At 41.3% G+C, this 26,542-nt stretch overlaps 1 long non-coding RNA gene across 1 annotated transcript; it reads right to left on the bottom strand.

Annotated features, from left to right (window-relative positions):
• Window positions 1-1,189: 1,189 nt before the first annotated feature.
• Window positions 1,190-7,350, bottom strand: LOC108892083 (uncharacterized). Its single transcript, XR_001962413.2, has 7 exons — window positions 7,241-7,350; window positions 7,129-7,149; window positions 6,846-7,034; window positions 4,588-6,356; window positions 2,877-3,364; window positions 2,278-2,336; window positions 1,190-1,746 (listed from the first exon to the last, which is right to left on the bottom strand). It is a non-coding gene; the product is annotated as an uncharacterized LOC108892083 (long non-coding RNA).
• Window positions 7,351-26,542: the final 19,192 nt, after the last annotated feature.

The raw sequence follows: 26,542 nt of genomic DNA, 5'->3' as shown, positions 1-26,542 counted from the left end.
TCAAAAACAGTCAAAAAACTCACAGTATAGTATGGCGTCAAAAACAGTCAAAAAACGTCACAGTATGGTATGGCGTCAAAAAAAGTCATAGTATAGTATGGCGTCAAAAAAAGTAACAGTATAGTATGGCGTCAAAAACAGTCAAAAAAAGTCACAGTATAGTATGGCGTCAAAAACAGTCAAAAAATGTCACAGTATAGTATGGCATCAAAAACCCTCAAAAAAAGTCATAGTATAGTATGGCATCAAAAAACCCTCAAAAAATATCACAATATAGTATGGCATCAAAAACCTTCAAAAAAAGTCACAGTATATTATGTCATCAAAAACAGTCAAAAAACGTCACAGTATAGTATGTCATCAAAAACAGTCAAAAAACGTCACAGTATAGTATGGCGTCAAAAAAAGTCATAGTATAGTATGGCGTCAAAAAACGTCACAGTATAGTATGGCGTCAAAAAAAGTCACAGTATAGTATGGCATCAAAAAAAGTCATAGTATAGTATGGCGTCAAAAACAGTCAAAAAACGTCACAGTATAGTATGGTGTCAAAAACAGTCAAAACGTCACAGTATAGTATGACGTCAAAAACAGTCAAAAACAGTCATAATATAATATGGCATCAAAAATCCTCAAAAAAGTCATAGTATAGTATGGCATCAAAAACAGTCAAAAAAAGTCACAGTATAGTATGGCGTCAAAAACAGTCAAAACGTCACAGTATAGTATGACGTCAAAAACAGTCAAAAAAAGTCATAGTATAATATGGCATCAAAAACCCTCAAAAAAAGTCATAGTATAGTATGGCGATAAAAAAAAGTCATAGTATAGTATGGCATCAAAAACAGTCAAAAAATATCACAATATAGTATTGCATCAAAAACCATCAAAAAAAGTCACAGTATAGTATGGCGTCAAAAACAGTCAAAAAAAGTCATAGTATAGTATGTCATCAAAAAAAGTCAAAGTATAGTATGGCATCAAAAACAGTCAAAGTATAATATGGCATCAAAAATCCTCAAAAAAAAGTCACAGTATAGTATGGCATCAAAAACCTTCAAAAAAAGTCACAGTATAGTATGGCGTCAAAAACCATCAAGAAAAGTCATAATATAATATGGCATCAAAACTCTAACCTAAAGATATTCACTTTCATACAATATTAGAATATATAGCAGACTGGCAAGTATTTGAGTAAGAGAAAGATAATACTTTATTACTCCCACAGCAGGGAACTTCAGTGTTGCAGCAGCAAAAATAGAAAAAGGCATGATATAAACATGACAAGATATACAACAAAATAATCTATAAAAATTACGGAATACATGAACAATATAAAACTATAAAAAAAAAAAGGTCAAAAAATGCCATAGCTTAGAATGTTGTGAAAAAAAACAATATTTAATATGTAAAAATAATTTTAGTTAATTAGCAAGTAAAAGTATATTTTGTATTACCTTTGCCTTAGTAATTTCAGTAATATCATTTCTGAAATGACCTCAGTAATAATTACTTATGTCATCTTCATGTCATTCTCATTTTATATAGTTTCATGAGTATTTCTAGTCATTACTATGACTGTAATAATAATAAAAAAAACAAACACAATAAAATAAGTGATATTGTAATTAGTTATCAAAAACGAATAAAGCTAGTTTAGAAAAGGAAAAATAGATTTACTGCTCAGTGTGTGTGATGAACGTGTTCTCGTCTCTGCAGGCGAAGACGACGACAGCAGCTGAAGACCTGAAGTGGATGAAAGAAAACAACATGTTACGAAGCTGTTCATCAGATAAAACACTTCTACCAGCTGATGTAAAGTGTTGCTTTCCTATTGTTCCAGTGAAAACACTTTTTGCTCATGTTTTAATTTTTTAGACCTATTTTTAAACATTTTCAAATACATTTTTTTATAGTTTTATATTTATTTTTTATGGTTTTACACTCATCACTCAAATTTTTTTAGGGTTTTTCTTTAGTTTGTAAAAAGTTTCATACGTATGTTTTAGTTTTAAGTACTTATGGTTTAAACCTATTTATTAAAAGGGTTTCTATTCTATTCTAAACTAAGCTTGTATGTTTTCTGTTATATATATTATTTAAACTTCTTTTTTGCAGCTACATTGTTGAAAAATACTATTTAAAACTGATCAGTTACAGCAGCTTTTGTTTGTTGCTCCTTGTTCCAGACAAGAGGTTTTAAAGAGTCAAACTGCAGCTGAGATAATGATAATGAGTGATAATGAGTCCGACTGGAAACAATAAACTAACACTGACCTTCTGACGTCTTCACGTCTCTCTCTTCTCGCTGTGATTTAATGGTTAAAGTCTGAATCCTGTGGAAAAAAACAAACGTTAATATAAAGATGTGACTTTTAACACAGAGAAGTAAAAGACAGTAAACTGCAAAGAAACCAGAGTGTGGACTAACTGGTTCTGGACTCAACAGAACTAGTCCAAGAGTTAAATCAGGTTTCTACACAGAGACAGAAGAAGCTGCTCTGACTGGAGAACTGACTCCAGCAGCTGCTGATATTCACACAGCAGCAGTGGATGGAAATGTTCCTGTTACAGTCTGAACTCACTCTGGTTGATAGAAGCACAAAGAAGCTAAATGACAGCGTTTCTAATGACACTGAACTGAATGAGTTCCTCACATTTTGATGATTTACTGCACTGATGAGGAAGACAGAGAAAGACACATGATGTTTAAGTTCTACTTCAACTGTACACTCATGAACTCTGTGAGTAAACTAATGACTGAAGTCTTTTTATGACTAATCACACTGTTCAGACCTCAGATCAGTTACTGAAGAGCTAGAATTTAATGTCAGTCTCTGTGTTGGACAGTTGATGTTAAGCTGTTAGTGAATTACCTGGAGGCCTCAGTCCTGGTCTCAAAGAACTTCTTCATTGTACGAAGACTCTGATCGTGGACCATGTCTCTGTGATCGTGGACCATGTCTCTGTGATCGTGGACCATGTCTCTGCGATCGTGGACCATGTCTCTGTGATCGCGGACAATGTCTCTGAGATTATGGACAAAGTCTCTGTGATCGCGGACAGTGTCTTTGTGATCGTGGACGATGTCTCTGAGATCATAGACGCTGTCTCTGTGACCATCGACAATGTCTCCATGATCGCGGGCAGTGCCGTCAAATCGGTGACCCCCGTCTCCGCCGATTCTATCGCAAGGTCTCTACGAAGCATGGGACAATGTCTCTGATCAAGGACAACGTCTCTCTCATCTTTGACAAGGTCTCTGCGATCATGGACCATGTCTCTGCGATCGTGGACCATGTCTCTGTGATCGTGGACCATGTCTCTGTGATCGTGGACCATGTCGTGGACGAAGTGGTGACACCTGGAGGAAACCAAAGAGAAACATACAAAGGAAAATGATCAATACACTGCTACCTATTCCTCATCAACAGTTTAACCATGAAAACACAGAGAAATCTTCAACATTACAGCTGAACCACAACATTTAACAAACATTAGAGGCTGTTTCAGAAAATGAGCTGTTTACTGTCACATATGAAAAATCATCACAAGAATCAATCAGCAGCTGAATCTCATTAATAAACAACAGTTCACCTCCAAAACCAGAACAGTGGAGAAGAATAAACTGTGACAATCACACTCTGAGTTTTGAGGTGAATAATTCATTATGTTACTAGAATACGACTCTATTGATCTCAGAGAGAAAAGCAGTTTTTATAGTAATTTCTAACAGTGAGCTCAGACACTGTGACCTGCTCTCACAGAGTTCAAATCCAGTTTTCCAGCTTGGATTTAACACAAAACTGAGCTCAATAAAGTCTCAAGTCACCACAAACTAATTTCTAATCAATAATATACACAACAGGGGATCAATGGATGGCTATGAATTACTACCACAAAGCTACAAAGACACACAAAACGACAAAGAGGCAAAAAACTGAGTCGCACAACGATCACAATAAGACGCTGACCTGCCGCACTGAAACACAAAATGACCTGAAGCAGACACAAAACTACAAAGACACAAACCTACAAGAACACAATGCGATGCAAAACAACCACAAAGAGAAACAACATGATCACAACGACAGGATAATCCTGAATAAACGGACTTAAAGCTCAACATTAGAAAGAAGCAGTGACATGTCTGCAGAGTAAAGAGAAGCTAACAGAGCTGTAAACAGACTCAACAGTTAGTTACCTCCACAGCTCAGTCACACACACACACACACACACACACTTTAACACACAGATATAAACGACGACAATAAGAAAAAAGCCTCAAAGACAAGATATCAATGATACGGCTAAAGCTAACACTGCCCACTAATGCTAAAGCTAACACCCAGGTGTAAAACACTGGTAGAGACACAACATGAAACACAATGACCACAAACACACAAACTGAGTCACAATGGCCCGGATGGAACACAAAGAGACAGAGACACAAAATGTCGGTAAAGTGATATAAATACAAACAGGGATTTAAACACATTATCAACAGATAGCTTTACGAGGTAATGCTAATGCTAATGCTCTTGAATAACGTTAATGCTAACGCTAGCAGCTAGCTAGCTACCTTACCTTCGCGCCGCAGGTATGTTCAGCGTCCAGTCTCACTGGTGCCTGACAAAAACCAGCTCCAGAGTTTGTTGTAGCATCCAGACTCTCCGGTAACGACGTTTCCTCACAGCACTGACAAACAGAGGCAGCGGCTCGGACGTTGGTTTAAATCTGTTCCGGCTTCGTTTCTCCGCCTCTCTGAGCTCCGCCCAGAGGTTCATGACCAATGAGGAGGCACGTCGCGATGTGTTCAGGTGTATGATGTGTTCAGGTGTATGGGGTAAAAGTTACACATGGGGAGCTACACTTGTTGGGAGATCACTTTTTTATTCATCAGCTGAGGAAACAGGTGTGGTATTAAACCGGGCTGTAGTTTTTCTAATAGAAATATGATTTTATATAACCAGCCTCTATCTTTGCAGTCTTTGCTTTCTGTCTGTCTCACACACTTATTCCAGTCCCAGATATCAGTTTGCTTGTTGTCTGATTGACACTGTGAATCTCAGCTTTGTAAACACCATGAACTGTTCCAGCAGCAGAACTGGACGTGGACTCTGCTGCTCCACCTCAGTTTCATACTGACAAGACAGAAAACTACAGTTTTAATGTCAATGCTGCCATCTAGTGGAGACCTGGTGCAGGACATCATTTACCCAATGAACCTGTTGCATCAATGAAATGAGTTGCTTACTTATTAACTTTAATTACAGTGATTTAAAACCAGTGAGCAGAAAGAAAAAAGAGATTTTGTGACAAACGAAGCTGAATCGATCATTCTCCATCACAAGACACCACAGACAGAATTAATGAAGCTGGACTCTCAAACAAACGTTTTACCCCACGGAAACATTTACTCAGCCAAAGATACTGTTCTCCACAGATCTGTACAAGCTGACAAGAAAACTGCATCTAATGCCATTCAGAATAATATTTTGAAGAAGTGAATTAATCAGAATCATTGAAGGAGGTGAAATCGTCCTTTATATTATTATTATTAGAATATTTGATGGAATTCCAATGCAGCTCTATGTTTATGTGGTTCTCTGAATAGAACCAAGGTTCCAAGATTCCTGAACAGAACCAGAACTACTGTGGTGGAAAAGGGGTCGTGAGAGTCCACAGAAACTGTCCAAACCACAGGTGCAGAGCCGAGCTGCACTTCATCCTCCTCTCTATCAACATCAAAAAAGAAAGAACAACCTCTTTTTGAAAGAAATCTTGATAGAGTTCAGATTCAGATTCACACCAGCACAGAGCAAACTGAGAACAGGCAGCTTCACTGACTTCATGAATTCAGTCTGATCCCAAACATGTTTTACAAGTTTAACAAGAAGATTTCTACAAAGAAAGATGAAAGAAATGTGTCACAAAAATGAAAAGACTGGAACTTACAGTAAATGACTGACTGAGTGAGTGGGGGCCTTATTATTTGTGTTATTATAAAGATAATATTGACTGATGCCCGTAGTAGTTTTTCATTGTTGCTGTTTCATTGCTGTTTCATTGAAGCCAGAGTTGCTACTGTCTCTGTAACCAACTTAAAGACCAAAAACTCCTTTTTCCTGTCTGACCACTACTATAAGGAGTACTGTGCTGCAGTAAGACCTCTTGTATTTTACGGACTGCCTCCTCATTCTTTGAACACGTCAGTAATCCTCTCATGCTCTCATGGAAGAGAACATGAACATCCAGGACGACATGTTTAATGGCTTCAGACCAGGTTCTTCCAGAGGTTGAGTAGTCAGCTTTCCAGGTGTGATGCATCAGCACCAGAATGACTGGTTTATCACCTGTTGGAGAGGGAGGAGAGGAAGAAAAGATGGAGCTCAGTGTTGGAGGAACAGAGGAGGACGTCGTTCTCATTAGTTCACAACATCCTTCTTTAAAAATACAAACGTCAGCAGGTTTTTCAGGCTGTTTAGTCATCTGACAGAGTGAATTCTTCTGTAGGGAACAGACCTGAAAGCACAGGTCTGAGACTGAGTCTAAAATCTAAACTGACATTTAGAGGAAAACCTGATCTGTGTCCACACTGACAGTGTTTCCAGGTGGATTTAGTAAAGAGCTCTGTTCACAGTGAACATCCTCAACTTTGAACATTTACTCTCTCTGGAGGTCGACCTGGAAACATTTTGATGGAGAAAACCAACATTTTCAGATCATCATTTAAATGTTGAAGCTTCGATCTACAGTCACATGATTAGAACTGAGAAATGAAAGAAAGATAAATGTAAAACACTGAACAATATGACCATGATGAGAAAAGATCTCTGTGTTACCTTTCACCTGAGTCAGGGCGACCTCCACATCTGACTCAAGACGTGAGGTGATTGGACAGAAAAGAAGAAGCACTCTGCAGTCCTTCTGCTCTGTCCTCTTCACCTGAAGCTCTGGACAGGTGTTCACCTGGTTCATCAGAGCTTCATCAGCACCAAAGGTTTCCCCTGTGGTGACTGTGAAGACCTTGACTGTGCAACAAATACAGAGGAGGGAAAAAGGTGAACGAGCAGAGGAACAGAGTCACTGAGAGCTGCAGATTCACATCAGCTGAGACTCACTCACCTACAGAGCGGGACGTCTTTCCTGATGAGAGACAGAACAGCATTCAGCATACATATACAATATATAAACATATTTATATCATCTGACACTGGTTCATGTGACTGATATTCACCTGAGGGAGACTGAGGTACAACTGTAACACAGCCTGAACTGAGCTGACCATCAGTCAGAGAAGTTTCTTCAGTTCTAGACAAACCTGCGTCAGACTCTGTGATGAGTTTCCTCAAGGAATTGAAGTATTTCTTAATATTTTTGTCATCAGAGGTGTAAAACTTCAACAAGGTTTTAGTAGCTGCAGAGAAAGAACAAAACAGTGAGTTACACTCTCTGATATTAAAATGCAATCTGTATTCAGACACGCTGTTCACTTGATCTCCACTTTAGAGCAGCATCAACACTTTAAATTACAAATAACCTTGAACCAGTTGAACCAGAACTTACCAGCATAGAGCTGTTTTCGATCATCAACAGACTTCACACTCTGCAGGATTTTGTCCAGTTCTGGTGGAATCTGAAACATAAAACATGAAGAATGCAGTCAGACAGAGCCCAGTGTGTCGACCAACAGCATGTTATCTGTGCAGCATTACCTTCCTGTTATTTACTCTGTGACTTATTTTGGACAGTGAGTTGAGATACGCAGAGAAACATTTTACTTCTCAAAGTTTGCTCTTCTACGGCCTGGGAAAAAAAAGTGTGATTCTCACTTCAGCCTCATTTTATATTGTCTCTTTGTTTCTCATACTTTTCTCCTAAGATTAACCAGGAGAAACAGGTGAGAGAGGTCAAATGGAAAGACAGGAGCCATACTTGAGGCTATACATACACACATATATATATATATGTACATATATATATAAAATGAGGCTGAAGTGAGAATCACACCTTTGTTTCCCAGGCTGTAGAAGAGCAAACTTTAAGCAGTAAAATGTTCCTCTGGACGAGCTTGAGATGCTTGAATTGACTCTACCAGAGGGATGAGAATAGATTCAGTTCATAGAGTTCTCTGATATCTCAACCTGAGATAAAGAAGAGGCACAGAAGTAGTAGTAGTCGTTGAGATTTCGATGAGATTTCATTTGAAACTTAAGAGGAGGCTAATCTCTCTCTAAAAGGAGAGACTTTGTGTGTCTCTCTGATCTGGAAAAAAAACTGAGAGACAGGAGAAATAAGCCATAGTCTCATTTTGGTTTCACACAGACCTCCAATTGTCTAGGAGAAATAGATGAAACAGTTTTGAGAGCTCTTCTTTAATTTTCGTTTCCTCTGGGTATAGGAACTTGTCTGTGAGGGAGTTCAGCAGGTTAATGTGCAGAGGAGGAAACTACTGTCAAACATCAACGGTGCTGGAGTGAACTTTTTCATGATTAACTTGGCTGCTGAAATTCATTCTGTGAAACCTCACCTCCATAGTCATGGGGGCCGTGTCATTACACTGAGCCTGCAAAGTGAGAAAACACATCCAACAACAGAAATGCTGTTACACACAACATGAAGAAAATGAGTTACAAACAACAGAAGCTACAAGAGAACAAGTGGATGAAAACACACCAACACACCTGGAACTGGAGTGTCCATCACTGAACAAACCATGTAATGTTTATTTCAGTTTAAACTCTGACTGCATCGTTCACAGAGGATAATATCACAAATGTTTGAATGAATTTACCCTTTGTAACTCGTCCCTCTGTGTTCTGTGGCACTCAGTGTTTGAATATTTAGGTGTGTTGTAGCTTTATTTTTTAAATGATGCATTTGTTCTGGGAGGCACGGTGGTGCAGTGGTTGCCTTGTTGCCCCACTGTTGTAAGACAGTTCCAGTTCTGAGCCCCGGTTCCCCCCGATCTTTTTTGTGTGAGTTTCCAGCTTCCTCCCACAGTCTAAACACATGCAGGTTAACTGGTGACTCTAAACTACCTGTAGGTGTGAATGTGAGTGTGAATGGTTGCTTGTCTATGTGTTGGCCCTGTGATGGACTGGTGACTGTACAGGGTGTACCCCACCTCTCACCCAATGACAGCTAGGTTAGGCTCCAGCCCAAACCAAACAACAAAGACTCAGCAACATAACACATACTGGGACAAATCCATCTTGGGGTAAAAGAGAAGAAAAGGAGAAGGAAAAAGAACTCTTCACCAGCTGCTGTGCTGTCCAGCCTGTATTTCTGTTTGTACTGTCTGTTTGATGTCAGTTCTCCCACTGTGGGCTAATGAAAGACTTACATTATCTTATGCTGATGGGCGTCACAGAAGGGGGGATACCACAATGAGATGGTCTCTAATTTGTTTTAGTTTGGTCTATTTTCATATGATTCTTAAACTGTAGTGTGTTGGTTACCATTGTAACCATAGTTCTATGAGCACAGGTGCTTCCTGTCAACAGGTACGTTACCTAAACTGTGTCAGGACTGACCTTTGGTGTCTGCTCCATAGAGAGAGGTTGGGCTGGCTCATCTGTAGTCGACTGTCCGGTGGAAGTGTCCCCACCTGGGGAAACAGGTGTGGTATTAGACAAGTCTGGGGTGGGGTTTTGTTTATATACATTATATATATATATATATATATATATATATATATATATATATATATATATATTAATTAATGTATGAATAATAATACTAATAATTCCACTGACCTGTAAATGATGCCATGATGAAGACAGAGAAGCAACACAGACAGAAACATAAGAAGCAGCAGAGTTTCTAACTCAAACACAATCTGACTGACACACACATGAAAACAGATCAAACACACATGGTCACAGCTGTGTTCAGACCCTCTGTCTACTTGTAAAGTCTGCTGCTGACGTCCAGTGCTGCGTTAAACAGTTCAATAAGCTCCGAGTCTGCAGAGGAAAGTCTGTTTGTACAGCTCCTCTCAACAGGCTCAGTCAAAGAGCTTTACACAGCATATTACAGGGTAAAGACCACATATAGAAACACAGGACAGTAACTGCAGTCAAACAGAGTCTTCCTCTGACTCTGGATCCTTACCTTTACTGCAGTGTGGAGAGGAACGATGAGTGAAGATGCTGAAAGAGAGAAAGTGGCTGTTTTATAGAGCGACCTCCCAATTTCACTTTCTGTTACTGCCATAATGAGAGACCATGTGATTTACAAGAAATCCTCCTGCTGTATAAAATAAAATATAATACATTTTAATTCTGTTTTGTTTTTTCTTTTGGGTTTATGATCTTAGGGCTATTTATAATGTCATGTGGAATTATAGAAAAATACATCTTCAAATAACCCAGGTTCTGTTGAAAAATCAGTTACTTGCTTATATCTTGCAGTACTGGATTTATACAGTTCTTCAACCCTTGGGGGTCCCTTCATTTTGTGCTCCACCTATGTCCCTTGGACACACACACACATAGAAATATCATATATATATAAATATCATCATATTTTTTTAAATATTTTTTATGAATACCATTATTAACTTCAGTCTTCACAGCACAGAAATTTTAACTCCTTAAATGCCAGTTTTAGCAATTAAAGTCTTCTTTTTAGAAAAAAACACAAGAAGATGATTTTTTGGAAAAAGCACACAAAAACAGAAATATTTTAAATATGCTAATAGACTAATACCTTGCTCTGTTCTAGAAATAAAGGAAAAATACAAGTTTACTTGGCCTGCATATGATAATGTAAAAAAAAAAAATGCATGAAAATGTATAAAAAAGATGATTTTGCCCATCAGTGGTAGATTTACAGTACATGAAAAAATATCTTCACCTAGTAGAAAACAATAAAACCTGAGGGGATGTCAACACCATCGAATGAAATTTTTTTAAAAAATAGAAATCAAATTGCAGTGGTAGTGTATTAAAAAAAGTGAATGGGAGTCAATGGCACAAAAAATGCAGAAGGGACATAGATTGCTCTATTTAGTTATTTAGTTTGAAAGGTGTATGAAAGACATCAACACAGCCAAAGTTATACAAAAATAAAATTCAAAAAACACAAAAAAATGGACTCAGGAGGGTTAAATAGTAAGAACGCTGAGGCACAAGTACACTGACAAACTTGGACTCCAGAGGTAATATTCACAGAAGAGAGATTTTTTCTTGTACACTTCCTGGTATATGTGTGATAAGGAAAAATTTCAAAACATCAATAACTGATCGCATGTTGCAGCAGCTGCAAGAACTGTGAGCAATCATACCACATTTTCCTCAGGAAATGCACAATTTAGTTCAATATAGAACAAAATTCATTAAAACAAATGTCTACCTATCTCCCAAACCTGCCCAATATTTTAGCTTTGGAACCATGTTTCTAGTTGCAAATGTGTAGGACTATTTGTGTATCAAAAATACACCACCAAACTGGAAGAATCCCACTTATCCTGGTAGTGTCAAAAGATATAAAAAGGTCCTCTGTAATGCAAGAAGTGCCTATTACTCATCATTAATAGAGGATAATAAGAACAACCCCAGGTTTCTCTTCAGCACTGTAGCCAGGCTGACAGAGAGTCACAGCTCTATAGATCCACGCATCTCTGTAACCCTCAGTAGCAATGATTTTATGACCTTCTTTAATGATAAAATGACCATTCCCTGGTTGAATTCCCTAGTTCAAGAATGTCACACAATGTGGTTAATATTGTTTTCTAGTTTAGAGAACTTTATTTTGTGACAGATAAATCTGTAGTGACTCCAGCTTTGTTAAACTGTCTTCTGGTTCTATTCGAACTCTCACAGCTCCTGGTTCAGGTTCAGGGAAAGATCCTGGTCTGGTTTGATACAGAAAAAGTTCACGGTGACTTCAGAGACACAGAGTATTTGAAAATAACAACAATGTCCGTTTTCATCACAGTCATGGAAGAATTCAGCTGCACAATGTGAACATATATGTATGTAATGAATGGCTTCAGAGTGTTTGTTCACCATTACTGCCTGTGAAGTTGAGGAGGCTATGAAAGTGATGATAGACCTTGCATAAACAACGTGTGAGATAAAAATGGACATAAAAACATGCTGAAAACTTCACCATCATCTGCAAACAGCTCCACAGATCATGTTGTAACAGGTGCCGGATTAATATTTGACAAATAGATTTTAAATATTCTGTCTATGAAGAGACTCAGTTTGGACATGGTTTACCTGTTAGTGTTATAAACGAACAGGTGTGTCCATGTTGTTTTCATTATCAATCTGGAATTTGAGTGATGGACGGTGTCAAGAGAGTTTTTGATCCTGAACCTGTCACTAAGACTTAACGGTGTGCAAGAACGTTTTTTGAAATGATAACTTAAATGTATTAATGCATTTTCAAAACTGTCAGAATATAGTGTGAACTGGTTTAAACCTGAAAAGATGGCTTTAACTGCTTATTGGGTCATTTCAGTGGCCACTAGATGGGCTCTCTAACACATACTTTTCACAGAAAATAAAACTGTTCTTTATCAAGGAAATATCAGATACTGAGAGATGTGGCAGAGCCAGCATCTATGGGATGATCTGGAGCAAGCCAGATCCATGGAGGCTCCACCCCACAGCCCACAGGAACCTCGTGTAGGTGGTTGGTATGTGTCAAAGTAACATCCACATGAATGAAGGACCAAAGGTTCCCCAGCAGAACATTGAACACTGAATACATCCATAAACGTATTTGTGACTTTTCAAGGTGTAATTTTGATTTCAGTCATCCATGCTTTGGTGACCTGCTAATTCTAGTAGACTGCAGAACCTCAGATATGACCCAGACTAGTATAACGGTAGAGAGGCACGTTTTGTTTTACAAAACTCTTTACAGACGTTGGTTGCGAACATGAAACACTGTTAGACAGATGCGAGATAGCCCCTCTAGTGGCTCTTGAAATTACCCAGTAAGCAGCTAAAGGCTGCAAGTAACCAGTTCACACTTAGTCTGGCAATTTTGATGCATTGATACTCACAAGTTGTACTTTCAAGTTCTTGCATGCTATAATGTCTTAGTATTGAAATGTCTGCTCCAGGGTCAACTCAAGCATGCACAACAATGTCCTCAGTCAGTAGATGAGGCATTACTCTCCTGATGGGCCTGGGTCAAGTCAGTAGCTGTCGACTACTTGTAGTGAGAGGGAGTATGGAGCCCTCCATGTCCAGGACTCAGAGAATGATGAGAGGGATGTCAGTGCTCATGGCGCTAAGGAGAGAAGCCATGCCTGGTGTAGTCCCTGGGAGATGGGCTGTAGCCATGTGCATGGTGCTTGGATGATCCAGAACAAGCGTGGGCCTTCCCATGAAGAGTTTCTATAGATGTTTCTGTCTTAGGGATGATACTGACTGCGACCTCATCCACTGTCAGGAGTGAGGCTCTGCTGTCAATTCCAGCAATGAAGTGTTTCAATTCTTCTTCAGCATTTTGTCCAGAAAAGTTTCATCCGTTAGCAGAAAACACTGGGAGAGCCTCACCAGGCAGGCAAATATGTGCACAGACATACAACTAGCGCCAGTAGTAGTCTGGCTTTTTAATGGCAGTATCGGAGCAGCAGCTTCTTTCTTGCTCTGCAGCCTTTTAGGTTATGTCGATATAGGACTAGTTTTACTGTACATACGTTTATGCCATTTCCTTCATAGGGTCCTTTGCTGTAGTTCTGGGACTGAGGACTGGGACTGATTGACACTTTCTGCACCAAAAAGTGTTCATGTCAGGACTATGTCTTCTTCCTGAGTCATAGGTCACCTGTCTGATCCCATGGTGTTCATACTTGCATACCATTGTTTGTAAAGATGTGGTACCTCCAGGTGTTTGGAACTTGCTCCCAAGAATAAATCAGACTTGGGAAGTTTTTTTCAAGCTGTTTCAAGGCACAGTCAACGTCAATGTATGTAAACTTCCAACCGGCTGGATCTTAAGTAAAAGTGAGAAAACAACTGCCACAAAACAGATGCTCTGACCAAAACTATAGTTTAGTTGCTGATGTGAAAACTGTGGAGTAGTTAACAAATGACTTTAATGAAGTCAAACTAGGTGTCTGTAAAGTTATGACTTCAACTGTAAATTTGTAATGTAGACAGAAAAGGAGTTTGTCAGACACAGCTTTTGGTTTTTCTTTCCCTGCAGTATTTTGTTGGATCAGATCTCTGTGTGGGCAGTGGTTTACAAACTGTCTTCATTATTATCAGAAGTCCTCCACGGTCTCTTCAAAAATATCTGTACCATTTTCAAAAATCCTCCCCTTCATCTCCTGTGAAAATCTCCTTTAGTTGGTTAAAGACCGGATGACCAGATTTTAAACCGGCAGAGGCACAACTCTGAAGCTGCATCCAAAGCTCAGGATGGGCATACACCAAATAAGTTTTAAAGCCGTCCTTTGTTGTTATCGTGATGAGTAATTGTCGACACAGTCTGTTTTATTCCACTGAGTCGCTGGCTTGGTGTTATCCTGTAGCAGGAGTGGTCCTCTGAAGACGGAAAAACGGGCGCCGTCGTAGTACGCGCAGTTAGCTCGTTAATCTCCAGCAAAGATCGCCTGTAAAACTCATACTATTACTCATCGTATTGACTGTAAACTTGACTCTTACTGAATTACAGTACTTCCGGGTCCTTGGCGAGGTTAGGGTGTGCGGACACCACCTTACATCATATCACTCCGCCAGGTGCACCATATTATGTAGTTCCTGATCCATATTAAGGAACAGAAAATAAAATACACTGTGCTTATATTTATTCAATGATACCAATACTACAATCTCAAGAAACTTAAAAAATAAAGCAATGTTTTAAATAAATGTTCACAAAAATAAAATTACAATTTGATATATTTTATGCTTAAAGAGGAAGAAAAATGTGCAAAACCCATAAATAAATAAATGAATAGGACAGACTTAAGCAGGGATGGGTTTTAAGAGTGGGACGTGGTGTTTTGTTTTAGTACAGTACAGTGATACAGGGCTGTCACTGCAGTGGTCCGGCTCCAGACCCAGACCCTGTCTCCATACCTGAACTACCCCCAGACCCTCAGAGAGATTCTTCTCCCCCTGGGGGTTTATTGACATTGGTTGTGAGTCATATCTTTACCCTTCCCAGTCAGCAGCCCCCCCACCCCCAACCTATGGTGAACACTAAGGCTAGGAACACTAGGCTCAAATCAGGGTCAGTGAGATTAAGAGCCTCTGAATGTCAGATGTCAGAAAACACAATTAATTAAAAAATTAAGAAAAAAGTTTGGAGTTTGTGGACATGATGAAGTGATATGTAATTGTGAAAAGAAACTACAAGTGTCCACAGCCACAGTCTTTGAGGCTGTACAGAGGGTATAATGTTTACAGTCCACGTGCTGCACAAAGAAAGTTTTACCTCATGGTGGCACTAGAGTTAAAGTCACCAGAGAGGATCTCGAGAGTTGGAGGGATTCAGTTTCATCACAATGTATCCAACAGTCATCAAATAATATTTCTATCTACACTATCTCTTTCCTCTATTATACAGTATATGCCACATATTAATGAACCCCTGTGGTCAGGGTGCACCGCTGCTTTCAAGCTCTGAGGTTTACCTATAAAACTTGTGTGCTGGTAAATCATCACTGTACCTCAGACACCTGGAGAACGGCAGGAAACAGATCTTTACTTCAGAACTGGGACTAATTATAATTTGTCAGTTCAACTGAAGACACAGGTAGTGTCAGTGAATGCACAACATGCAGTTTGTACATATGGCCACAAGGTGTCAGTGTAACCATTCTGTAAATCTGGTGCCTCAGACCAGAGACCAGAACACGAAGTTATGTATCCTGTCCTCATTGTCTGATCTGAAGTCAGTCTTCACTCTGATTCATTCTGTCAACATCTCACTGTGGGTTTAGCACTGATATTAATTTAACAACACTAATGTTTAAAAGTCATTTGTATGTAAAAACCTGAGGGCTGCTCTCACCTTCTTTACATGAACATCTGTCCTGAGGAGGTTAACATACTGTTTCAGTATTAAATAATAGTATTAGTAGTAGTATTAAAGTATTAAGTAGTATTAAATAAAAATGAGTTTCTTTGTTGTTTTGTTTTTTTGGATTGAGAAAGTTCTTTTAGAGACAGAAATGAAAAATGAAGCTGTTACTTGATCTTTATTTTTTTTCAATCCAAAAACTGATTTGATTTTATCGTTAAAAACAACAGATTGATTTTTCAGCTGTTCTCTGCAGCCAGTAATAAACTGTATTCTGTGACCACCATGAAAATGTTGTTCCTGTTCCTGTGTTGATGTATTTTAGGTCTTTGAAACAGGTAAAAGAAAAGTGTCTGACAGTATTTCAGTGCTGTATGCTGATCTGATACAGATCATCAGAGACTGTGACCAAAAAATCCAACAGCAATATGTCAGGGTGAGCAGGACATTAGGATGAAAGTCATCAGAAACTGTGACGCCCACTGTGCCTGGAAACTGAACAACAATATACAACATTAAAACCTATAACACTGGTCGTCTGGTCACAGTCCAGTGTCCTTCTGGGAAACCTCCTTAATTCATCTGGATGTTACTTTGACTCGTACCATCCACCTAAACATGTAGAACAAGCACACACCCCCATGGCAACAGCACTCTCCACTGTCAGGGGCCTCTCCCAGCAGGACAGTGCTCCCACCACCACAACAACTGCTCAGAAATGTCTTGAGGAACAAACTCCCCAAATCCCAGTCTGATCCAGGATCTGCCAAGCCAGATCCATGGAAGACCCATCTGTTCCTCCATTATCTATACCGCTCATCCACAAGGGTCGTAGGGGGCTGAAGGTGGAGTACACTCTGGACAGATCGCCAGTACTCCACAGCCCACAGGACCCAATGGATCCTTTGCCAGTGTCCCAGTCCCAGATCCCACAGGACACCCCCAGAGGTCCCGTGTCCTTTATGTGTGTGTTCATGCAGTGAAGAAAAGTCAGGAATCCACAAAACTGAAAAACAGCAATGATGCTTGTTTGTGAGTTCACAACTAGAATGACAGCAGGGACAGGTCCTCCCACACCTGAAACAGTCAACTTGTATTTTAAATCATACTGAGGCCGACTCTTATTTCTGTGTCTTCTAAGACAAACCTGACACCCACTGGCCACTTTATTAGGTACACCTACACAATCCAATGTGATCCAGTGCAACAGCTCTGCCACATATTCTCCCTTTATCAAGCTCTGGTGTCAGAAGTCAGTGGTGGTGTTGCACTGGGCTGTATTGTGTTGAAAGTGTGTTTTTAATATTCTGATCCCCTCATGTTTGTAAATGGAGTGGACAAAACCTCTCAGTATAAAGGCCAAATAAATGGCTGAGCTGTTGTATGGGATTGCATCAGATTTTACAGGTGTCCCTAAAGAGGTGTATTTTCTTGTTTCTATTTGATTCCACCTCCATGTATATTTTGGTTTTTGAACATAAGCAGAAGAAGGAGGATTCAAGTTTAAGTCCTGCTGTCGTTCTAATGTTGAAGTCAAAGTGTTGAACGTACGTGGACCCTCAGGGTTAAAGGTCGTTCAGTGGAGAAATGTGAGTCCTGTCAGACGGAGCTGAGCAGCAGAGAAACATCTGACTCCATGTTGAGGTGGACCGCTGCTTTCTGACCAGCCAGAGGTTGCTAAGCAACTGTTGTGCAGCTTTGTGTTGTTGCGTTGCCTTTGAATAACGACAAGACAACAACATTAGACAGTGTTTTAGAGGTAAGATGGCAACATGTGAGAAACAGCCTGTAAATCACAAGGTAGGAAGAGAAAAGGTTAGAGAACAACACTGTGTTTAAGGACTGAGAAATAAATGACTGAACATCTGTTTAATAATCACAGGCTACACTAACATTATTACTGGGTAACAAGGATCCATGTGGAAAACAGAGAAATAGTGTGAAATAATCCAAGAAGGGTTGAATCAAGAGCAGCTGGACATGGTTGTAGATACCTGAAGACGTTCCACCTTGAAGAATTCAACCCTTCCTGAATAACCATGGATCTAAAACAACAGGAGTCTAAGGCCCACTGCAAATTTAAAGCAACATGATGTAACTATTAAAACTTAAAATCCTCAGAGTCGTGCTGATGGTTCAGTGTGAGAGGGAGAGTGGAGCCTCTGTCGTTCCCTCTCTGCTCCCTGAACACCTGCTGTTGCTCTGTGTACCTGAGCAGGTTCCATCTCCCTCTGACTGAGTGAGAGTCAGCAGCTCAAACTGCTGGAATCAGACCCAGAGAGTTCAGACTGATGCTGAACTGTAGATCAGTTAAAGAGACTTAGAGTCATTAAAACCAGAGTTCATCTCTGAGATCCAGGAAACTGACGCAGAGACCAAGAGTCAGAGACAGAGTTTGGAGTTTGTTACAGCCACAACACTTCCTGCTCCAGAAGGAGAAGAGGATCATGGGTAATATACACAGTTGGACCGTGTTTCCGGTCAACCCATTGATGAACGGCTCAGACTCAGAGCAACAACAGTTAATGAGTGGCAGCAGGGGGTGCTGTGTCTAAAGAGTAAATGAATACAGTGCTGTGTGTTACCTGCTCAGGTGTACAACAACACAGTGTGTAATCACGTCAGAGTTAAATGACACTGATTGGACTGTGGACGGCGAGGACGACCTTCACCACCTGGAGACCTCCACCCTGTCAGGACGAGGTTTAGCTGCACTGCATCATCATCATCATGATGTGATACCGACGGTGTAAAACTCAGACACTGTTCTTCCAGGGATCATCGTCTGGCATCACCATCCCTGCACACAAGGTCCTCTCAGTCCAGACTGTTCTGGTCTGTGGTTCCCTGATGGTGGAACCAGCTCCCAGATCAGATCAGAGCAGGAGCGTCCCTCTCTGTCTTCAACAACCTCTGAAGACTCCTCTCCTCGGAGAGCTCCTGACATGACCAACAACACCGACTGTCACCGTCTCTCACCTGCATTCTGTGTTGTTTTCAGTTGCAGTAGATGTTTTCAGAGTTACAGCTGTAAACAGCCTGTCCTCAGAGAGCAGATGGTGAACATAGAGGAGTCAGATGTTCCCCTCAGGAGGAGGAGGAGACCAAACACAGAGCTAAAAGAGAGGGAACACTGGACACAAACACCACTCCAAACTTCTACCTCAGGATTTCCATTTCCATTCTACTTTAGACTCATCCTCCGCTACAGCTGAACTTCTTACTCCACTATATTTATCTGATAAACTATCTCACAAATTCAGAGTAACGATACAAAATATAATCAACAAATAAATCACGATGAAGCTCAAGATGAGACTGATGCTGGGGTAGAATTCACAAGCTACCCAGCAGCATATGAAATAACAATGAGTAGTATTACTTCTGGTACTTTAAGTACTTTTTGATGTTGATATTGTTGGACTTTTCCTTAGGTACAGTTTGGACTGCAGGACTTGTACCTGTTACAGTATTTACAGTGTGGTATTAGGACTTTAACCTCAGTAAAAAACACTGTCACTGTAATTACCAGAAACACTCATTAAGCTGCTGAACAACACTGAGAACAGCAGTGGAGGACTTTAGTAGAAGTACCTCATCAGTGGCAGCTGGATCATCTCACAGTGTGATGACACATCTTGGATGAACATCTGATGCCGTCATTTACAGTCACACACGACTGTCAACCACACAGCGCCACAATGGCCCACATACAACTCCACATAAGAGATTTCTCACAGTAATGGCTGCCAGGTGTGATGACAAGCAGGCGTCGGTGACGAGACGCGACATCGGCGGGGGATATGAAGAAATGTCTCGACACCGCAGTCGACAAAGAGAACACAAAGAGCCGAGGCTAATTACAGCCGCTGTCAACAGGCTTCATTAGAGATGCAGCACAGCTAATGGAGGGCTGCTCCCTCTGCCTCCACACAACACTGCTGCTGCTCTGCACATTATTTATAGACCAGCAACACACACACACACACACACACATACACACACACACACACATTAGGATGGAAAGGAAATGACAGATTGTTTTGGCCAGAAGAGGAGTTGGTTCCTGAGCTGATTTTTTTTAAAATAAAATGTCCCCACTGATATGTGGTTTACATTTCAGCTGTTTAAAAGAACCTGGGTTTTATATTCCATGATTTTGGTTGGAAATGACTGATAGAGACAAAAATCATGGAATCAGAGCAGAATTGATCAAGAACAGAAATTGTCCACTTTAATGGACGTCCACTAAAGTTCTTGTTTTTGTCTCTGACAGACTCAGATTGTTCTTCTCAGTGTCTGACAACATGATGATAGGATTCCTACAGAGACAGAGCTTTTTATTAAAGAGGAAGATCCAGAAACATCTCTATATATCTCTACCAGACTCCATTGACAAAAACAGGGATTTAACCAGGAGCTGCTGGAATACCACTGCCTCCATCTGTTAGTGTGTTTCAGTGGTGGAACCACACAATAACACACTGACTGATACTGAGTCTTCCCTTAGATTGCATCTGCGATCATCCTCTATATGATTCATACAAGACTGTAGTCAATGCTGACGTAATATATGAAAGTGTCTTGAGAGGAGAAGCTAAGACATCAGATAACGCGGTGAACATGTGGAGGAGGATTTAGAAGGTTGTTAATGTTAAGCCTGAACTCACATGACAGATCAGACTCAAAGTAAAGTTAGTGTTATGTTAACTTAGCTTTTTCAGTGGTTCTGTTGTTGTTGTCCATTTATTTACAATATTTAAATATAAAACATTGAGATAAAATTAAATGCGTTGAATCGTCGAACCATGACCACTGATCTCAACAGACGACAGAAGACGATGATACATGTGGATTTTTGTACCAGTGAGTTTCGTCCCACACACGAGCAGCTTCTCAGGAAACAGTTGTGTTAATCTGACCTCATGATATTCTGAGTGTCTGGAGAGCAGAGAGAGGACAGGGAGCTGGAAGTAATTACTGGCCTGAAGAATCAGCATCCACGGCTTTCTTCCTTTTTGTATTTGATGTTGCTTTAAACACAAGAACAACAGAAGCTCAGGAAGAGAGAGAGAGAGAGAGAGAGACAGAGAGGATTTGAAGGAAAACAGGTGCTGAGTTTTATCCTTTTATCCTGGCCTGGGTTTATTACTGTGTAACAGGCTGATTATTCCAAATTACACACTGTTGATCCTCCACATTAAACCTCTGACAGGTGAGGTGAAAAACACTGATCATCTGGTTACGGTCCAGAGTTCTGCTGGGAAACCTCGGCTCCTTCTTACTTTGACTCGTACCATCCACCTAAACACTGTTGTAGGCCAAGTACACCCCCCCTTGGCAACAGCAGGACAACAAACCCACCACTCCACAAAAACTGCTCAGAAATGTCTCGAAGAACACGACAAAGAGCCCAAAGTGTTGACCTGGTCTCTTGATCTTATCCGGATCTGTGGGACCAGTGTAGGTCCCCCTTGTGATTCCAAAACAGCTGGCTGCAGGGTGGGGCCTCCATGGATCTGGTTTGTTCTGGATCATCCCTCAGATCCCGGGTCAGATTGGGATCTGGAACTTTTGGAGACGGGGTCAACACCCTGGGTTTAGAACTGCGCCGTGGACCAACAGAAGATGGTGGCCTGGTCAGAGTTGTTCTGGTGGCATGAGGGGGGAACCTACACATTACACAGGTGGTTATAATGTTGTGGCTGATGGGTTTAAACCAACAGCCAAACAAAGGCAAACAGTGTGAGCTGGTGAGTGTGGCGAGTGCAGCTGCTGCCAGCTGCTGAGTACAAATGGTGACATGAAGAGCGAGAGGCCCAGAGAGAGAGGACAGGCTGCTGTCGACACAGTAAACCTAACAGAGACATTAATACTGCAGCCAACATCCACTTCTGCTCAGGCCGCTGTGTGATTACGTGCGTTCCCTGTTCAGGAGCGGGGTATAAATAGAAAAGCGCTGCCCCAAATTGTGAAATTGGTTTCCCTCTTCTGTCAGAGCCCCGAGGAAACAGAAAGAGGCGAGTGAAATCTTTCAGCCTGCTGCTGAGACGTGTGGACAAACAGCAGCAGTGGGGATGTCGCAGTTAGCACTCGGACGAGACGCTCCTGTCTGTAATTTAATAATGCAAACTAATGTGCCACATTCTGTTCATTACTGCTGACAGCAGCCTGGAAAACACAAGGCTGAGGGATGAATATGTTAATGAGCACATAGTGTTGGAACTGATGGTGTTTTAATCAATGTCACAAGGTTAAACTGAAGAAACGATGAAACTCACTGCGTTAATGTTTTGAAACTGATTTGCTGTTGTCATAAAAGTGATGGCAGGAGTAATTACAAAGACAGTCTCATAATAAAATAATGTCATTTCAGATGAATGTAATCATTATCATGAGCTGGAGGAAGTACAGAGAAACAGCCTGAACAAGGACAGAAATGGAGAAATATATTAAATACTAAATATGAGTAGATTGTTTCTGATCATCTCCACACAGATGTGGATGTGTTGTACTGAACCTGTGAACTAAAAGAAAGACAGAGGTGGACTGAACACTGTGTTAGTATGTTTCTCTAAACAGACGTCTATTTGGTAGAAAGTGATGCACTGGACTGAGGAGCAAGTCGTTTCTATTTTGGTGTGGAATCGGGGATTTAAACTCCTCTTCCTAACATGCTTCCAGTGTAGGTGATGGGGGACAAAAGCCACAATCCTTGTCCTGTGAGAAATATTTCAGACCTCACCTGCAGACGAAGCCTCAGCAGTCTGAGAGACGGGATCTTCCTGACGGTGTTTCCAGGTGGAGCTGTGGTGGTTTTCTACTGAAAGACTGAAACTTTGGAAGACGTCCTCTCGATTTGTCAGAGTCAGACTGCTGCAGTCTCACATGAGCTTTAGAACAGTTACACTGAAGGATTTGTCCCTCATTATTTATAGTTAGGGATGGAGATCATCACATTCAGCCATTGTAAAACAAGCAACAGCAACAAACTGAGAAACAAAGTGAGAATGAGGATGTGATCTGCTCTGACCTTATTGATACTTTGCAGGTTTTGAGAGATTTGGAACCAGGTCCCTTCAGAAATGAACAGGGAATAGATTTTCTTGATGGACAGTTGGTCTTGTACAACGTCCACATTGCTGCTGACGCCTCCCCATCCTCCCCTCACTCGTGAACAAGACCCCGAGGTACTTAAACTCCTTCAGGATTAGGATTAGATGGATGGAGGAGCAGAAATCAAACATCTAGGCTGTTTCTATAGCAACGACTTTAGACAAAACAGCTTGCAAAGACAACGAGCGAGTGTGAGCCAAACCTCTACGCCATCACCACCATTCAGAAGGTAGTTCCTGACCTGACCCACAGGAGCTGTGAGGGTTAAGAACCTGATGAAGGCCATAAGGTTGTTCTGGTCGGTTGACTGCTGCTGAGCAGTTTGTCCAGTCATGCGAAGGTGCGTTCAGTCACAAATTCCCTGTGACGCCACTAATTAACACATGCACATTCTGTGATCTTGAGCCTCAGTGCGCCCCGTAGTTTGGGAAATCAGGAAGTGACGCAGCAGGAACGTTATTGATGGCGATCAGAAACAAACCACAAAGAAGAAGTCTGTAGAACGGCAAGTGATTTGTGCATTTGCATCAACTTACACCACCAGGAACAAATCTCTCTGCACCCACTCTTTTAACTTTGTACACAAAAACAGATTCAGTCTCAGCACATTGTAAGGACAGTGCAGAGGGAGGGACGTCAGGCAGCAGCACAGCCACAGTCACTCCTCTGTGGGATTTCTTCTTCTTGTGCTGGAAGAGAAAAATGTTCAGTCTGTAGGTTTAAGCTCTGCCCTAGATTTTCATTTAGATATCTCACACACACACACACACACACATACTGTGTTGGTCCGTCACCAGCAGATGTGTGTGTTACGCCTATGTTGCATCAGAAGCTGCAGCTCCGCGGTCGTCTTAGACATCACCCTGTGAGCAGAGTTAAGGTGGAATTACTGAGATGTTTGATTTTGAGAATCTTTATTTAAATAAGAAACAAAAACTGGAAGTGAAATACAAAATCACATAATCATTTTTTTCTGATTTTAAACGGACAACTCTGTGGTCTTTAGAAACACGAGAAATGAGGAGTGTGTAGCATCTCCTCCTCTTCATCCCTCCGTTGCTTCTCTCCCGTTTTCGTTCAGAGGGAAATAACTAAAACTAAAAAAGACACAGTCAGAACCTTTTGTCATTTAAATACAGTGTGTAGCTTCCGGCGGCTTCAGTCTGCGGCCTTCAGTCAACAGCGTCTTCGTACAGTTTAATGAAATAAATTAAGGATGAATGAGTGTTCCTTCACAAAACACAAGTATTCTGTCTCTTCCTCTGTGTCCGTCGTCCTCTTCTTCTTCAGTGTTCATGGCCTGTGATCTCTGCAGGAACACTGAGCAGTGACCACAGGCCTGCAGAGTTTTCACACCTCGGACGCTCGGATTGTTTCAGACCCTGGAGCGACCTCTCTCCGTCCAAATCTATCTGCCGGTGACTGAGCTGCTGATGCTGCTGATAAATGAAATGAGGTTTGGTGTGAAATGTGTTAAATGCCTTTAAGGATCAACTTTGGTTTTTTAACTCTCTTCCTGTCGATTCACACCGACGACAAGACGACAGAGGACCAACAACTGATTCAGGTTGAAGCAAAGAGACTCGCAACTAACACGGCAACAGAGCGAGTGTTTTCAGGTCAGGTGTCAGGTCCTGTTGTCCGTCCCTTTATCTCACCTCCACCCAGCACCATCAGTGACCTCTGCTGTGGGGTTTCCAGTGTCTGCTTCAGGGAACATCATCATCGTCTGACACGCCGCCGTGTATCAGTGAAAGGAGAACGCACACACACACACAGACACACACACACACAGGTGAGGTTAAAGGTGTCTGTTCATGTTGGTGCGTTCTCCCGGTGTGTGTGTGCGTTCTCCCTGTGTCACGCCGAGCCGAGGCTGTTGAAGCCGCAGAACTTCCACCGTTTCTCCAGCGTGGCGCCGACGCCGCTCAGCTCCTGCCTGAACATGGAGGGCAGACGGACCATGAGGCGCTCCAGCTCCCCCGCCGACACCTGAGAGAAGACGACAACACACATCAGACCGCGAAGAGACGAACAGAGAGAAAGGCTTCAACGTGACCTTTGAGATTTACTGAAACATCCTACAGTCGTAGTTTCCTGTTTTTATAAGGAGGAGCTGCAGGCCTGATCTCATAATTATGATAATTAATAATAATTATTGTTATTATGAGTAAAGGTGGATGGCAGAGATATGATGGTGTTACCTCAGTGAACTGATGTCAGTTCCACTGACTTATAATCCATCAATATGATGCATGAAGCCTCTCGATTATCTTCAGTAACATAATCAGAGAATAAGTATTTTTCCAGCCACAAACTCAAAGAATCTAAACAACCACTGGATGCTTTGTGATGAAATGTGGCTGAGATGTTAACATTCCTGTGATGTGTGTTGTTGTGTGACATATTAAGACACAAACACACTAACAGATGGAGGCAGTGGTATTCCAGCAGCTCCTGTGTTCTGCTCAGTTAAATCCCTGTTTTTGTCAATGGAGTCTGGTAGTGAAATATATGGCGATGTTTGTGGTTAAACTAAAAGGACCTGACTCTTTAATCTGAGTCTGTCAGTGGCAAAAACAAGAACTTTAGTGGATGGACTTTAGTGGATGATTGCCCACTGGATAAAAGAAAAATAAGGCCCAGGTTCAAAAATAGCAGACGTACTTTTAATGTCACTGAACATTTTGTGTTGGGAAGCAGAAAGCTGTGTGACCTACTTTACCTTAGAGTCCAATCTCTGTATGTACGACCACAGGTACTCGAGGTTGGCCCCAAATGGATGAACATGGAGGAAGGTCGATATGATGCCTGCAGAGAAGAGGAGAGGTCATCAAGACGTGACAGATGCTGAAGCGATGGATCAGTTCAAACAGAACAAACAGACTGAGACTGAGAAAAGACAAGAGGTAAAAACAAACTTTGAATTCTGGAGATTTTCCATCAGTATTCACGAGTGCTTTCAGACCACAGGCTCGTCAGGCTAATGAAGCCAACAGAGAGAGAAAGAGAGCTGACACAGAGGTGAGATCCAGTGGACTGGGTATTAAGACGTAAAGGTTCAGGCTCCAGCAGAGCAGCCAATCTGCATCCTCATGAAGTGCACAGTAAACAAAGGGCAGGGCGGCTCCATAAAAACTGCCTGCCGGAGCAGAAACCACTCGAGTTGATTACGTCTGAGAGGTCCTGTGAAGGAAGGCAGCCATGCAGAGGGAGTGAGGCAGGGGGGAGAGGGGTTGTTGGAAGAGTGGCGTCCCCTGGAGGAACCAGCACAGCCAATATTTATTTCCTTGATTTATGTGGTGAAACGCTCGCAATTACAGACAGGCCTGATCCAATTCCCTGCACCAGGCCTGCTGACGTGGAACAGTGCCACCAGAGGGAGAACTGCAGGGTGTGTGGTGTGTGTGTGTGTGTGAACTCT

This window comes from Lates calcarifer, unplaced genomic scaffold (genome assembly GCF_001640805.2).
Source record: "Lates calcarifer isolate ASB-BC8 unplaced genomic scaffold, TLL_Latcal_v3 _unitig_2080_quiver_1236, whole genome shotgun sequence".
Lineage (NCBI taxonomy): Eukaryota > Metazoa > Chordata > Actinopteri > Centropomidae > Lates > Lates calcarifer.
The sequence above is the reverse complement of the archived record's forward strand: the minus strand, read 5'-3'. Positions and strand labels throughout refer to the sequence as shown.